The following is a 15,935-nucleotide window of genomic DNA, read 5'->3' as shown; positions in this document are numbered from 1 at the left end:
ACAAGTCACAATCAACAATCTCCAAATGTCCAGTTAAAATATAATAATTTTCAAAATATAAAATTAATATATATTATTGGTTGGGAGATCATTAGCACCGATATACCACCATGTTTGTAGCATGGAGTCCAATCACGCCCGATCGGCTAGGCTATCTCCCAAACAATGTTGTTTGACATGTGATGTGAAAGAAAAGTGTTACGAAGAGTAGTACCGCCATGTGCGCAACATGGCGTCCGATCAGCTAGGCCGCCTTCCCACATATGCCATGTGGGTTGGCTTTTCCAATCCACAATTATTACCAGATCCTAATTAAGGGGAATAATATCAACCCATCAATATCATCCCAAATAAGGGGAATAATCACAATCCACTCCTACACCGGCACGTGAAGTTTTAGGTGTATGTTGTTACAACCCACCCTTCCTCGATTTTCTAATGATACTTCCCAAAAATATTATTTTTGTTTTTTCACACAAAGGTAACATAGGTACAAATGTATTTACCTCATCGTCATTCACATTGTATGAATTTCCACTAGTATTTTCAACCAATAACAACAACAATATTCCCTTGGCTCTTTTGGCCATTCACAAAATTCTTTATTCAAGGCATGGTGGCCGCATTTGATATTCCACACTTTTATTTCTTCCCTCTCATGTATCATCATCCTAATATCAACATATATAATATTCCAGAAATCACAACTTTAAGTTCATTAGAAATGAACAATTTAAGCTCAATAGATTTCTTTTCGAGAAATGGAGTAAAATAATTGACAATTGATGTGCAAGTTAAAATCACCAACAAGTAACACACCATTTATTCTTGAAATACTTTTCCCCAAAAAGGGAAATACACAATTTCCACTCACGGATATGTAAGAACGCAAAACACATTGAAAATACTCACAAAGCATAGCATTTGCTAAAACAGCCACATATGGGCATGACTTGAGTACATAAGCTTTTAGGCAATTCTATTTTTGAAATAATTTTTGAAAAGTTGAGTCAAAGCTCATTTCATAATCCTATCTCATTGGCACCATTAGCCACAAGTATAACTTTCACTCTTGGCACGTTGGCCACACTTTATACCCCCAATTCACTTATTTCACATCCAACCATCTTTATAGATTATCAACAATAAGACATTTCCCATCAAGACTTTAGGTACAAATATGAGCAATTAAGAGTCTTAGGCATATCGAGTTTTTCTCACACAATTTGGCATACTAGCTTTCATTTGAAACACGACTTAAAGACATAACATTTTAATACACAATCAACACTTTGAACATATATATTTCGACATAAGGATCATTAGGAATAGTCAAGTTTATAAGGGATAACCCAAAACATAGGAATTAGGAACTTGAGCCAACAATACTTGAAACTTACGGGAACATTCTGGAATTCGATCCTAAGAGAGTAGTTTAGCCAACATACCTCTCTTTGAGCTTTCCGTTAATTACTACAACGTTACGGAAATTCTAGCAATCCCAATCTATTTTGAGACATAACAAAATTGAACACAAATTGGGAAGATATTCATGGTTTCAGCTCATTTGAGCATTTTATCAAACACTAGGTGTGCAAATTTGGCTACAAGGTTATTCTACAAGATTTCCTTCATTCCACAACTCAATCTTTACTTATTTAAGCTCAACAATCTTCCCACAATCCTTATTGGTACATACATGTATACATAATACTCTCACACCCAAGAATCATACTTCTCATGACCTACTTTTAATCCAAATCCCAAAATTTAATGCTAGGGAGTAGAATCTTGCCTATTAGATGAAGATCTTGTGAAATCTTCAAGCCTTGAGCAAGAATTGATGAACAAAATAGCTAGGTCTTATCTTTATCTCTCTAAGATAGCTCTCTCCTCTCTATAAGAAATCACATTTTACCTTCTAAAATGACCCCCTAAGGCCTTATATCAAAATTGGATCGGATATGAAAATTTCTAAAAATAACCCCCAAAGTCAATTATGTGGTGCAATTGTGCTATAGCATAATCGTTTTGTGGGCAGCAAAATTGATTATGTGGACAGCAGAATCAATTATGCGATAGCATAATAGTTTTTTAAAAACTTGTCCGTCGTTGCTCCATTTTGCGATGCTTATGCGGTCCGCGAAACCGTTTTGTGGTCGCAAAATTGACCGCAGAGCCAGCCTTTGGGAAGTTGTTCATAACTTTTTGTAGGAGTGTCCAAATAACGAACAGTTTGAAGCATTAGAAACTAGACTCTAAAATCTTTCATTTTACAAGTGAGGCTTGCTCAGTTGGTAAAACCACCTCCACCTACGACCGTTAGGTCCTGGGTTCGAGTCACGTTGGAGGGAAAGTGTGGAAACACTATATATCCTCCTAATTTGGGAGGGGTTTAAAAAAAAGATCTTTTGTTTGATAGGTTGTCCATCACATAACCCCTTTATATATATATGTAGATATGCTCGTCCAAAGTTTGGTCTTGTGCGTACTCATTTGGAATTTTAGTCTATCATGTAATTTCCAACTTGACTTAGACTTATGGCTCTCCTTAGACCCCACATCACTTATAATATGCCTCGTACACTTATTATCATATCCAATTGATATCCATCATATTAATAGTCCTCATCTGCATACAAAATAATATAATTAGCGCACATCAACTTTCTTAATAGCGCTTAAGTACTTCAAAATTTTCTGGGGTGTTACATTTTCCCCCACTTAAGAACATTCATCCTCGAATGCTTCACAAGTCACTTCTAATAATAGAGTTACCATCCTTTTACCTCCAGACATTATACATAGACGCTTATGACTACATGGGTCTTACACTTCCTTTCCAGAATCTCAACTTACTTATGGCCCTTAAAATTTGGCTTTCTTTAAAAATTCATAAAACATTCGGCAGAGTTTACCCTATAACTGGGCCTATCCACCTGTCAGAGAATCACCAAAATCAACCTATCAACACATCCACAACTCGACAAAGCATCACAATGTATATCAACAACACTAATCTCAACATTACAGTCATTATATTATCAAGAGTGATATCTGGACATGAGCTGCACATATTTAAATCATAACATATAGAAAGTACCTTTCAAATCATAATAATTTGACTATACACTCAAGTGAGAACATTTTATTTCCTTACCACTTTTGGCCCTCAAGGTGGCCTCCTCGACTTACAGACTTTGCCATAATACATTAACGGAGGTAATCTCAACTCCCGGACTTTCCTAACAAGGATACCAAATAGTTGCTCCTCGTAATCCAATTATCCATTAACTTTACCTTCTTAGACATAGACACATGAAACACCGGGTACACGGAGAACAATAATAGGGAAAGATCATACTCATAGTTTGGCCTATTTCCTTCAAGATTTCATAAGGCCTAATGTGACTACTCATACTTTACCTTTATTAACAATTCACATAGCATATTCATAATGAAAATCATGAGAATAACCCGTTCACTTTCTTCAACTCTAAATCCCTACGCCGAAATTCTGCTTGTTGGAAGGTTTGTCCGGATCTCTTCTCGGGTCAACCCACTCAATATTGTATTTCCTTCATTTATTTCCTTAATTGAATTTCGGTCACCCAAACTAAACCTTTGGCAACCTCCAACAATTACTCTAAGGTGTGCTAGCTTGAATATGATCATAAAACATCCCATCCAATATATTTGATCATGGGATGATGCTTCTTCTTTGACATGTTTGAATCCTTCAACCCCCATAGGTTACTACCAATAGTACTGATATGTTAATCATTGTGATGACATCATAAGCATTCCCCTTAGTCTTCCTCCAAGCCTTCATGGTGGGAGTAACAACTTATGCAACAGCTCGTTGTATAGACTTTTGGAATTGCCCAAATCTACCACCCCTAACACGCTTCTGAGTATACTCACAACATGATGCAAAATATTTTCGCCCGCATATCGGGCAAACCGGGATGGGTGTATCCAACCTAAGGAAATTTGTTCTTATTGTGCCCCCTCTTTCCACAACCATAACATATTTCAAGAATATTCCAACATAAACTGAGTGGCTCTTCTTTCATACCAAACATTCCGGCTTATTGATGCCAATAATCATCTTTCATTTCTTAGGTGCTCTCACCACATAAACTGGTGGCATGGTGACATTAATAGAAATAGGGACACTTCCCCTAGTAACTGGTTCTTTCATTTACTCCTTGCTGGCTCGAACTTGTGGGTTAATCATAATGAGAATGAGACATGACGAGGAAATTAGTTTCCTATCTTGAGCTCTATCGAACGATCCGGAGTATCAAAGAAGTGAGAAAGTCCTAAATGTCCAAGTAGCCTCCTCATTATAGATGTGGCCGACAACACACTGATAAGAAGGTCTCTAATAGACACGGCTCCAAGACATCCTAGGACACTTTAAAACCTTAGGCTCTGATATCAAGTTTGTCACACCCCGAACTCGGGGAGCGCGACCTGTGCTCAATCGAGTGAACCCGGTCGAGCAAGCCTATTAGATTTCCATCTACCAAAACTCATCCATGAATTAAGAGAAGATGTTATCCATAAATAAAACATTGAAAAGATTTCATTAACAACTCCCATTTCATATCCATTAGCAGCTTCATTTAAAATTTCAAAAATATTACAAGTTTATAGATATAATGAAAAACATGTTTGCTGAATACTAGCATTTATAGTTCAACTCCCCACATCAAACACCACCCACAACCTGTCTACGGAGCCTCTAAGTACAACAGAAGAGTAACATGGAAATGCCGGCAACAAGGCCCCGGCTATACCTTAAAACAAAATGTACAACTCAAATGACATCAGACCCGGAATAAAGTAGGGCTCACCAAACCTGCTGAATATATAGTGACTGCTAACGAGGACCAAAGCTGCCCGCTGATGAACCACCTGCATCCATTAAAGATGCAGTGTCCCCGACAAAAGGGACAGTAGTACATATGGAATAGTACTAGTATGTAAAGCTAATTGTCCTATTTCAAAACAGAATGCCCATATAAGAAAGGGAAACTATAGAAACAACAAGTCACAATCAACAATCTCCAAATATCCAGTTAAAACATAACAATTTTCAAAATAAGAAATTAATATATATTATTGGTTGGGAGATCATTAGCACTGATATACCAACATGTTTCTAGCACGGATTCCGATCACGCCCGATCGGCTAGACCATCTCCCCACGAACAATGTGGTTTGATATGTGATGTGAAACAAAAGTGTTACCAAGAGTAGTACTGCCATGTGCGCAACATGGCATCTGATCTCCACCCGATCAGCTAGGACGCCTTCCCACATATGTCGTGTGGGTTGACTTTTCCAATCCACAATTATTACCAGTTTCATCCCAATTAAGGGTAATAATATCAACCCATCAATCTCATCCCAAATAAGGGAAATAATCACAATCGACTCCTACACCGGCACGTGTAGTTTTAGGTGTGGGTTGTTACAACCTACCCTTCCTCGATTTGCTAATGATACTTCCCAAAAATATTATTTTTGTTTTTGCACATAAAGGTGACATAGGTACAAATGTTTTACCTCATCGTCGTTCACATTTTATGAATCTCCACTAGTAGTTTCAACCAATAACAAGAACAATATTCCCTTGGCTCTTTTGGCCATTCACGAGATTCTTTATTCAAGGCACGGTGGCCGTATTTGATATTCCACACTTTCATTTCTTCCCTCTCATGTATCATCATCATAAATATCAACATATATAATATTTCGGAAATCACAACTTTAAGTTCATTAGAAATGAACAATTTAAGCACAATAGATTTCTTTTTCAGAAATGGAATAAAATTATTGGCAATTGATGCGCAAGTTAAAATCACCAACAGGTAACACGCCATTTATTCTTGAAATACTTTTCCCCAAAAAGGGAAATACATAGTTTCCACTCACGAATATGTAAGAACGCAAAACACATTTAAAATACTCACAAAGCATAGCATTTGCTAAAACAACCACATATGGGCATGACTTGAGTACATAAGCTTTTAGGCAATTCTATTTTTGAAATAATTTTGGAATAGTTTAGTCAAAGCTCATTTCATAATCCTATTTCATTGGCACCATTAGGCACAAGTATAACTTTCACTCTTGGCACCCCCAATTCACTTATTTCACTTCCAACCATCTTTATAGATTATCAACAATAAGACATTACCCATCAAGACTTTAGGTACACATATGAGAAATTAAGAGTCTTAGGCATATCGAGTTTTTCTCACACTATTGTCATACTAGCTTTCATTTGAAACACGACTCAAAGAGATAACATTTTAATACTCAATCAATACTTTGAACATATATATTTCGACATAAGGATCATTCGGAATAGTCAAGTTTATAAGGGATAACCTGGAACATAGGAATTAGAAACTTGAGCCAACAATACTTGAAACTTACGGGAACATTATGGAATTCGATCCTAAGAGAGTAGTTTAGCCAACATACCTCTCTTTGAGCTTTTCTTTAATTACTACAATGTTACGGAAATTCTAGCAATCCCAATCTATTTTGAGACATAACAAAATTGAACACAAATTGGGAAGAAATTCATGGTTTTAACTCATTTGAGCATTTTATCAAACACTAGGTGTGAAAATTTGGCTACAAGGTTCTTCTAAAAGATTTCCTTCATTCCACAACCGAATCTTTACTTATTTAAGCTCAACAATCTTCCCACAAACCTTATTTGTACATACATGTATACATAATACTCTCACACCCAAGAATCATACATATCATGACCTACTTTTAATCCAAATCCCAACATTTAGGGCTAGGGAGTAGAATCTTACCTATTAGGTGAAGATCTTGTGAAATCTTCAAGCCTTGAGCAAGAATTGATTAACAAAATAGCTAGGTCTTCTCTTTCTCTCTCTGAGATAGCTCTCTCCTCTCTCTAAAAAATCACATTTTACCTTTTAAAATGACCCCCTAAGGCGTTATATCAAAATTGGATCGGATATGAAAATTTCTAAAAGTGACCCCCGAAGTCAATTATGTGGTCCAATTGTGCTATAGCATAATCGTTTTGTGGGCAGCATAATCAATTATGCGATAGCATAATAGGTTTTTAAAAATTTGTCCATCTCTGCTCCACTTTGCGATGCTTATGCGGTCCGCGGAACCGTTTTGCGGTCGCAAAATTGACCGCAGAGCCAGCCTTTGGGAAGTTGTTCATAACTTCTTGTAGGAGTGTCCAAATGACGAACGGTTTAAAGCGTTAGAAACTAGACTCTAAGATCTTTCATTTGATAGGTTGTACATCACATAACTATATATACGCTTGTCCAAAGTTTGGTCTTGTTCGTATTCATTTGGAATTCTAGTCTATCATGTAATTTCCAACTTGACTTAGACTTAGGGCTCTCCTTAGACCCCACAACATTTATAATATGTCTCGTACACTTATTATTATATCCAATTGATATCCATCATATTAATAGTCCTCTTCTGCACACAAAATAATATAACTAGCACACATCAACTTACTTATGGCCCTTAAAATTTGGCTATCTTTACAAATTCATAAACATTTCGGCAGAGTTTCCCCTGTAACTGGGCCTATCCACCTATCAGAGAATCTCCAAAATCACCCTATCAACACATCCACAACTCGACAAAGCATCACAATGTATATCAACTGTACTAATCTCAACATTACAGGCATTATATTATCAAGAGTGATATCTGGACATGAGCTGCACATATTTAAATCATAACACATAGAAAGTATCTTTCAAATCATAATCATTTGACTATACACTCAAGTGAGAACATTTTATTTCCTTAACACGTTGGGACCCTCAAGGTGGCCTCCTCGACTTACAGACTTCGCCATAACACATTAACGGAGGCAATCTCAACTCCCGGACTTCTCTAACAAGGATACCAAATAGTTGCTCCTCATAATCCAATTATCCATTAACTTCACCTTCTTAGACATAGACACATGAAACACCGAGTACACGGAGAACAATAATAGGGAAACACCATACTCATAGTTTGGCCTATTTCCTTCAAGATTTCATAAGGTCTAATGTGATTACACACACTTTACCTTTATTAACAATTCACATAGCATATTCATAATGAAAATCATCAGAATAACCCGTTCACTTTCTTCCACTCTAAATCCCTACGCCGAAATTCTACTTGTTGGAAGGTTCGTCCGGATCTCTTTTCAGGTCAACCCTCTCAATATTGTATTTCCTTCATTTATTTCCTTAATTGAATTTCAGTCACCAAAACTAAACCTTTAGCGACCTCCAACAATTACTCTAAGGTGTGCTAGCTTGAATATGACCATAAAACGTCCAATCCAATATATTCTATCATGGGATGATGCATCTTCTTTGACATGTTTGAATCCTTCAACCCCCATAGGTTACTACCAATAGTTCTGACATGTTAATCATTGTGATGACATCATAAGCATTCCCCTTAGTCTTCTTCCAATCCTTCATGGTGGGACTAACAACCTCTGCAACTGCTCGTTGTATAGACTTTTGTAATTGCCCAAATCTACCACCCCTAACACGCTTCTGAGTATACTCACAACATGACGCAAAATATTTTTGCTCGCATATCGGGCAAACCGGGATGGGTTATCCAACCTAAGGGATTTTGTTTTTCTTATGCCCCCTCTTTCCACAACCATAACATATTTCAAGAATCATCCATCATAAACCCGGGTGGCTAAACCCGAGTGGCTCTTCTTTCATATCAAACATTCCGGCTTATTGATGCCAATAATCCTCTTTCATTTCATAGATGCTCTCACCACATAAACTAGTTGCATGGTGACATTAATAGAAACAAGGACACTTCCCCTAGCAACTGGTTCTTTCATTCACTCCTTACTGCCTCGAACTCGTGGGTTAATCATATGGAAAATGAGACATGAAGAGGAAATTAGTTTCCTATCTTGAGTTCTATCGCACGATCTGTAGTATCAAAGAAGTGAGAAATTCCTAAATGTTCAAGTAGCCTCCTCATTATAGATGTGGTCGACAACACACCGATAAGAAGGACTCTACTAGACACGACTTCGAGACATCCTAGGACATTTTAAAACCTTAGTCTCTGATACCAAGTTTCTCATGTCCTAAACTCGGGGAGCACGACCGGCGCTCAACCGAGTGAACCCGGCCGAGCAAGCCTATTAGATTTATTTCTACCCAAACTCAACCATGAATAAAGAACAGATGTTCTCCATTAATCAAACATTGAAAAGATTTCATTAACAAATCCCATTTCATATCCATTAGTAGCTTCATTTATAATTTCCAAAATATTACAAGTTTATAGATATAATGAAAAACATGTTTGCTGAATAATAGCATTTCTAGTTCAACTCCCCACATCAAACACTACCCACAACGTGTCTACGGAGCCTCTAAGTACAACAGAAGAGTAACATGGAAATGCCGACAACAAGGCCTCGGCCATACATTAAAACAAAATATACAACTCAAATGAAATCAGGCCCGTAATAGAGTAGGGCTCACCAAAACCTTCTGAATAGATAGTGACTTCTAACGAGGACCAAAGCTGCCCGCTGATGAACCACCTGCATCCATTAAAGATGCAGCACCCCCGGCAAAAGGGACTTTAGTACATATGAAATAGTACTAGTATGTAAAGCTAATTGTCCTTTTTCAAAATAGAATGCCAATGTAAGAAAGGAAAAATAGTGGAAACAACAATCAATGATATTCAAATGCCAAGTTAAAACATAAAACATAACAATTTTCAAAATATAAAATTAATATATATTATTGGTTGGGAGATCATTAGCACCGATATACCACCGTATTTGTAGCACGGAGTCCGATAATGCCCGATCGGCTAATCCATCTCCCCACGAACAATGTGATTTGACATGTGATGCAAAAGAAAAGTACTACCTAAAGTAGTACCACCATGTGCACAACATGGCGTCCGATCTCCACCCGATCAGCTAGGCCGCCTTCCCACATATGTCGTGTGGGTTGACCATTCCAATCCATAATTATTACCAGTTTCATCCTAATTAAGGGGAATAATATCAACCCATCAATCTCATCCCACATAAGGGGAATAATCACAATTCACTCCTACACCGGTACGTGTAGTTTTAGGTATGGGTTGTTACAACCCACCCTTCCTCAGTTTGCTAATGATACTTCCCAAAAATATTATTTTTGTTTTTGCACATAAAGGTAACATAGGTACAAATGTATTTACCACATCGTCATTCACATTGTATGAATCTCCACTAGTATTTTCAACCAATAACAACAACAATATTCCCTTGGCTCTTTTGGCCATTTACAAGATTCTTTATTCAAGGCACGGTGGCCGTATTTGATATTTCACACTTTTATTTCTTCCTTATCATGTATCATCATCATAAATATCAACATATATAATATTCCGAAAATCAGAACTTTAAGTTCATTAGAAATGAACAATTTAAGCACAATAGATTTCTTTTCGAGAAATGGAGTAAAATAATTGGCAATTGATGCGCAAGTTAAAATCATCAACAAGTAACACACCATTTATTCTTGAAATACTTTTCCCCAAAAAGGGCAATACAAAATTTCCACTCACGAATATGTAAGAACACAAAACACATTGAAAATTCTCACAAAGCATAGCATTTGCTAAAACAGCCACATATGGGCATGACTTGAGTACATAAGCTTTTAGGCAATTCTATTTTTGAAATAATTGGAACATTTGAGTCAAAGCTCATTTCATAATATTTCCCAAATCATCCTATTTCATTGGCACCATTAGCCACAAGTATAACTTTCACTTTTGGCACGTTGGCCATATTTTATACCCCCAATTCACTTATTTCACTTCCAACCATCTTTATAGATTATCACCAATAAGATATTTCCAATAAAGACTTTAGGTACACATATGAGAAATTAAGAGTCTTAGGCATATCGAGTTTTTCTCACACAATTTGGCATACTAGCTTTCATTTGGAACACGACTCCAAGCCATAACATTTTAATACGCACTCAACACTTTGAACATATATATTCCGAATGAGCCTCATTCGGAATAGTCAAGTTTATAAGGGATAACCCGGAACATAAGAATTAGGAACTTAAGCCAACAATACTTGAAACTTACGGGAACATTATGGAATTCGATCCTAAGAGAGTAGTTTAGACAACATACCTCTCTTTGAGATTTCCTTTAATTACTACAACATTACGGGAATTCTAGCAATCCCAATCTATTTTGAGACATAACAAAATTGGACTCAAATTGGGAAGATATTCATGGTTTCAACTCATTTGAGCGTTATGTCGAAATCTTACATATTAGATGAAGATCTTGTGAAATTTTTAAGCCTTGAGCAAGAATTGATGAACAAAATAGCTAGGTCTTCTCTTTATCTCTCTAAGATAGCTCTCTCCTCTCTCTAAAAAAATCACATTTTACCTTCTAAAATGACCCCCTAAGGCCTTATATCAAAATTGGATAGGATATGAAAAATTCCAAATATGACCCCCGAAGTCAATTATGTGGTGCAATTGTGCTATAGCATAATCATTTTGTGAGCAGCAGAATTGATTATGTGGGCAGCATAATCAATTATGCGATAGCATAATAGTTTTTTCAAAATTTGTCCGTCTCTGTTCCACTTTGCGATGCTTATGCGGTCCGCGGAACCGTTTTGCGGTCGCAAAATTGACCGCAAAGCCAACCTTTGGGAATTTGTTCATAACTTCTTGTAGGAGTGTCCAAATGACAAACGGTTTGAAGCGTTAGAAACTAAACCCGAAGATATTGCATTTGATAGGTAGTTCATTACATAACTCCTTCAATATATGTAGATATGCTCATCTAAAGTTGAGTCTTATGAGTACTCATTTGGAATTTTAGTCTATCATGTAATTTCCAACTTGACTTAGACTTAGGGCTCTCCTTAGACCCCACATCACTTATAATATGACTCGTACACTTATTATCATATCCAATTCATATCCATCATATTAATAGTCCTCATCTGCATAATAAATAATATAATTAGCGCGCATAAACTTTCTTAATAGTGCTTAAGTACTTCAAAATTTTCTGGGGTGTTACAATGACTCTATTAGCAACAGTCGTGTATATATATAAAATGTTGAAAGTTCCTTCCATAATCAGTTGTGAGCATTTTTAGTTTTTGGTATTATACTTGGAGGCCTTGTTGGCCCAGATTTTAGGTTAAAGGGTCTAAGTATGGACGTTGGTTCCCACGAACCTTCGAGCGTCATGTGTCAGTCATACCTCCTGAGATTGGAGTGTGACATGGAGGATATGCAGGTATAGGTCATCCTAGAGGGGGCTTCTTGTCCTATTTTATGCTCTACCTCGTAAGACTGAGGCAGTCGCATCAAATGTGGTCATTACAAGTATTATTCCGGTCTGTCATAGAGATGCTTCAATTTTATTTGATCCGGGGTCTACTTATTCGTATGTATCATCCTACTTTGCTTCATATTTGGATATGTCTTGCAATTCTTTATATACTCATATTTATGTGTCGACACCTGTTGGGATTCTATTGTGGCGGATCGTGTCTACCATTCTTGTGTGGTTTCTATTGGGGACTCAGGGGCTAAAGCTGATCTTTTGTTTCTCAATATGATAGATTTTGATGTGATTTTGGGTATGGATTATTTATCTCCATTCCATACTATTCTTTATTGTCACACTAAGACCATGACGTTAGTTATGCTGGGGTTGCCAAGGTTGGAATGGAGAGGTTCTTTGGGTCATATTCCTAGTAAACTGGTTTCCTTTTTGAAGGCCCAACGGATGGTTGAGAAGGGATGTTTGGCATACTTAGCGTTTGTTAGAGATGTTAGTGATGATACTCCTATGGTTGATTAAGTCCCCGTAGTGAGGGAGTTTCCAAATGTATTCCCTGCAGACTTACCAGACATGCTACCCGATAGGGATATTGACTTTGGTATATATTTGGCACCGGGGACTCAGCCCATATCAATTCCACCATATCGCATGGCTCCAACAAAGCTAAAGGAATTAAAGGAATAGTTGCGAGAATTACGAGATAAAGGTTTCATCAAGCCGTGTGTTTCACCTTGGGGTGCACCAATACTATTTATGAAGAAGAAATATGGTTCCATAAGAATGTGCATTGACTACAATATATTGAACAAGGATACCATCAAGAATAAGTATCCACTACCACGCATTGATGATTTGTTTAATCAGCTTCAGGGTGCTACGGTGTTCTCAATGATTCACTTGAGATCGAGGTACCATCAGTTGAAAATCAGGGCTTCGAACATGCCTAAGATGGCTTTCAGGACTCCATATAGGCATTATGAGTTGTTGGTGATGTCTTTTGGCTTGACTAATGCTCCAACAACATTCATGCATTTGATGAACAATGTGTTCCAGCCTTATTTGGACTCTTTTTTCATTGTGTTCATTAATGATATCTTGGTATATCTCGTAGTAGGGAGGAGCACGAGCAGCATTTGAGGACGGTGCTCTAGGTTTTGAGGGAGAAGAAGTTATATGCCAAATTCTCTAAGTGTAAGTTCTTGTTAAATTCGGTGGCATTCTTGGTACATATGGTTTCTAGTGAGGAGATTTAGGTGGATCCAAAAAAGATTGAGGAAGTTCAAAGTTGGCCCTGACCTTCTACAGCCATGGGGATCAGTTAATTTTCAAGGTTTGGCTAGGTATTATCACCGCTTTGTGGAATGGTTTTCATCCATTGCAGCCTCATTGACTAAGTTGACTCAGAAGGGTACTCCGTTCAGGTGATTGGATGAGTGTGAGGAGATATTTCTGAAGCTCAATACTGCCTTGACTATAGCTCCAGTTTGGTTTTGCCTTCAGGATCAGGATCATATACATTTTATTGCGATTCTCCACGTATTCTTATCGCGTGTGTGTTGATGCAGGATGGTAGGGTGATTGCCTATGCTTCACGTCAGGTTAATCCCTATGAGAAGAACCTCCGGTGCATGATTTTGAGTTATCAGCTATTGTACACGCGCTCAAGATTTGGAGGCATTACTTATATGGCAAGTCTTGTGAAGTGTATATGAATCATCGGAGTCTCCAGCATCTGTTTAAATAGAAAGATCTGAATTTCAGGAAGCAGAGGTGGTTGGAATTATTTAAGGAATATGACATCACTATTCTCTATCATCCGAGAAAGGCCAATGTGGTTACAGACGCCTTGAGTAGGAAGGCAAAGTCATGGGGAGTTTAGCATTCATTCTAGTTGAGGAGAAGCCTTTAGCAATGGATGTACAAGCGTTGGCCAACAGATTGGTGAGATATTTTAGAGCCGAGTAGAGTCCTTTCTTGTGTTGTATCTCGGTGGTCCTTGTTTGAGCGCATTAATGCTCGACAGTATGATGATCCCCATTTTCTTGTCCTTACGGACATGGTACGGTGAGGTAGTGCTAAGTAGGTGACCATTGGTGATTATGGTGTACTGCGACTTCTAGGGTGGATTTGTATTCCTATATAGATGGGTTGAGAGAGTTGATCCTTGAGGAGGCTCATAGTTCACGGTATTCTATTCTTCTGGGTTCTGCGAAGATGTACCATGATTTGAAGCCGCATGATTGGCAGCGGAGTATGAAGAAGGACATTATTAGATATGTCTCTCGGTGTTTGAATTGTCAACAGGTCAATTATGAGCATCAGAGACCTGGTGGTTTGCTTCAGAAGATTGAGATACCAGAGTAAAAGTTGGAGCGCATCACTATGGACTTCGTTGCATGGTTGCCACGGACATTGAGGAGGTTTGATGTAGTTTTGGTCAATGTAGACATACTGACCAAGTCTACACATTTTATTCCAATCATGACTTCCTACACTTAGGATTAGTTGGCTAAGATCTACATTCTGGAGATTGTCCACTTGCATGGGGTACCTGTTTCTATCATCTCGGATCGCGGTACTCAATTTACTTCACATTTCTAGAGATCAGTTCAGCATGGTTGTGCAAGCAGGTTGAGTTGAGCACCACATTTCACCCTCAGACAGACGGGCTATCCAAATGGGCCATTTAGATTTTGGAGGATATATTGGGAGCCTATGTCATAGATTTCAGAGATTAGTGGGATCAACTTCTACCTCTAGCGAAGTTGGCATACAACAACAGCTACTAGTCCAGCATCCTGATAGCTCTGTATGAGTCATTATATAGGAGGCGATGTCATTCTCTAGATGGTTGGTTTGAGCTTGGAGAGGATAGGCTATTGGGCACATATTTGGTTTGTCATGCCTTGAAGAAGGTAAAATTAATTCAGGAGCGGTTTCGTACAACACAGTCCAGGAAAAAGCGTTATGCTAATAGGAAGGTTCGGGATGTAGCTTTCATGGAGGGTGAGAAGGTTCTTCTTCGAGTTTAGCCTATGAAGGGTGTGATGAGATTTGGAAAAAAAGCAAGTTGAGCCCTAGGTATTGGTCCCTGCGAGGTATTGGAGAGGGTTGGTGAGGTGTCCTATAGACTTGCTTTGCCACTAGTTTATCAGGAGTCCATATGGTGTTTCATGTTTCCATGTTTCGAATGTACTATGAGGATCCATAACATGTATTGGATCTTAGCTCGATGCAGTTGGACAAGGATATGGCTGATGATGAGGAGCCGATGGCCATTGTGGATAGGCAGGTTCGAAAGTTTAGGTAGAAAAATATTGCATCAGTGAAGGTTCAGTGGAGAGGTCAACTGGCCAGGGAGGTGACCTGGGAGATTGAGCATGATATGTGGAGCAGATATCCTCACCTTTTTTATATCGCAGGTATGATTCTAAACACGTTCGAGGACGAACACTTTTTTAAAAGGGGGAGAATGTAATGACTCGGCCAGTCATTTTGTGTATTTCAGCCCC

This window comes from Nicotiana tabacum, chromosome 9 (assembly GCF_000715075.1).
Source record: "Nicotiana tabacum cultivar K326 chromosome 9, ASM71507v2, whole genome shotgun sequence".
NCBI lineage: Eukaryota > Viridiplantae > Streptophyta > Magnoliopsida > Solanales > Solanaceae > Nicotiana > Nicotiana tabacum.
Note: the sequence above shows the minus strand (reverse complement) of the source record.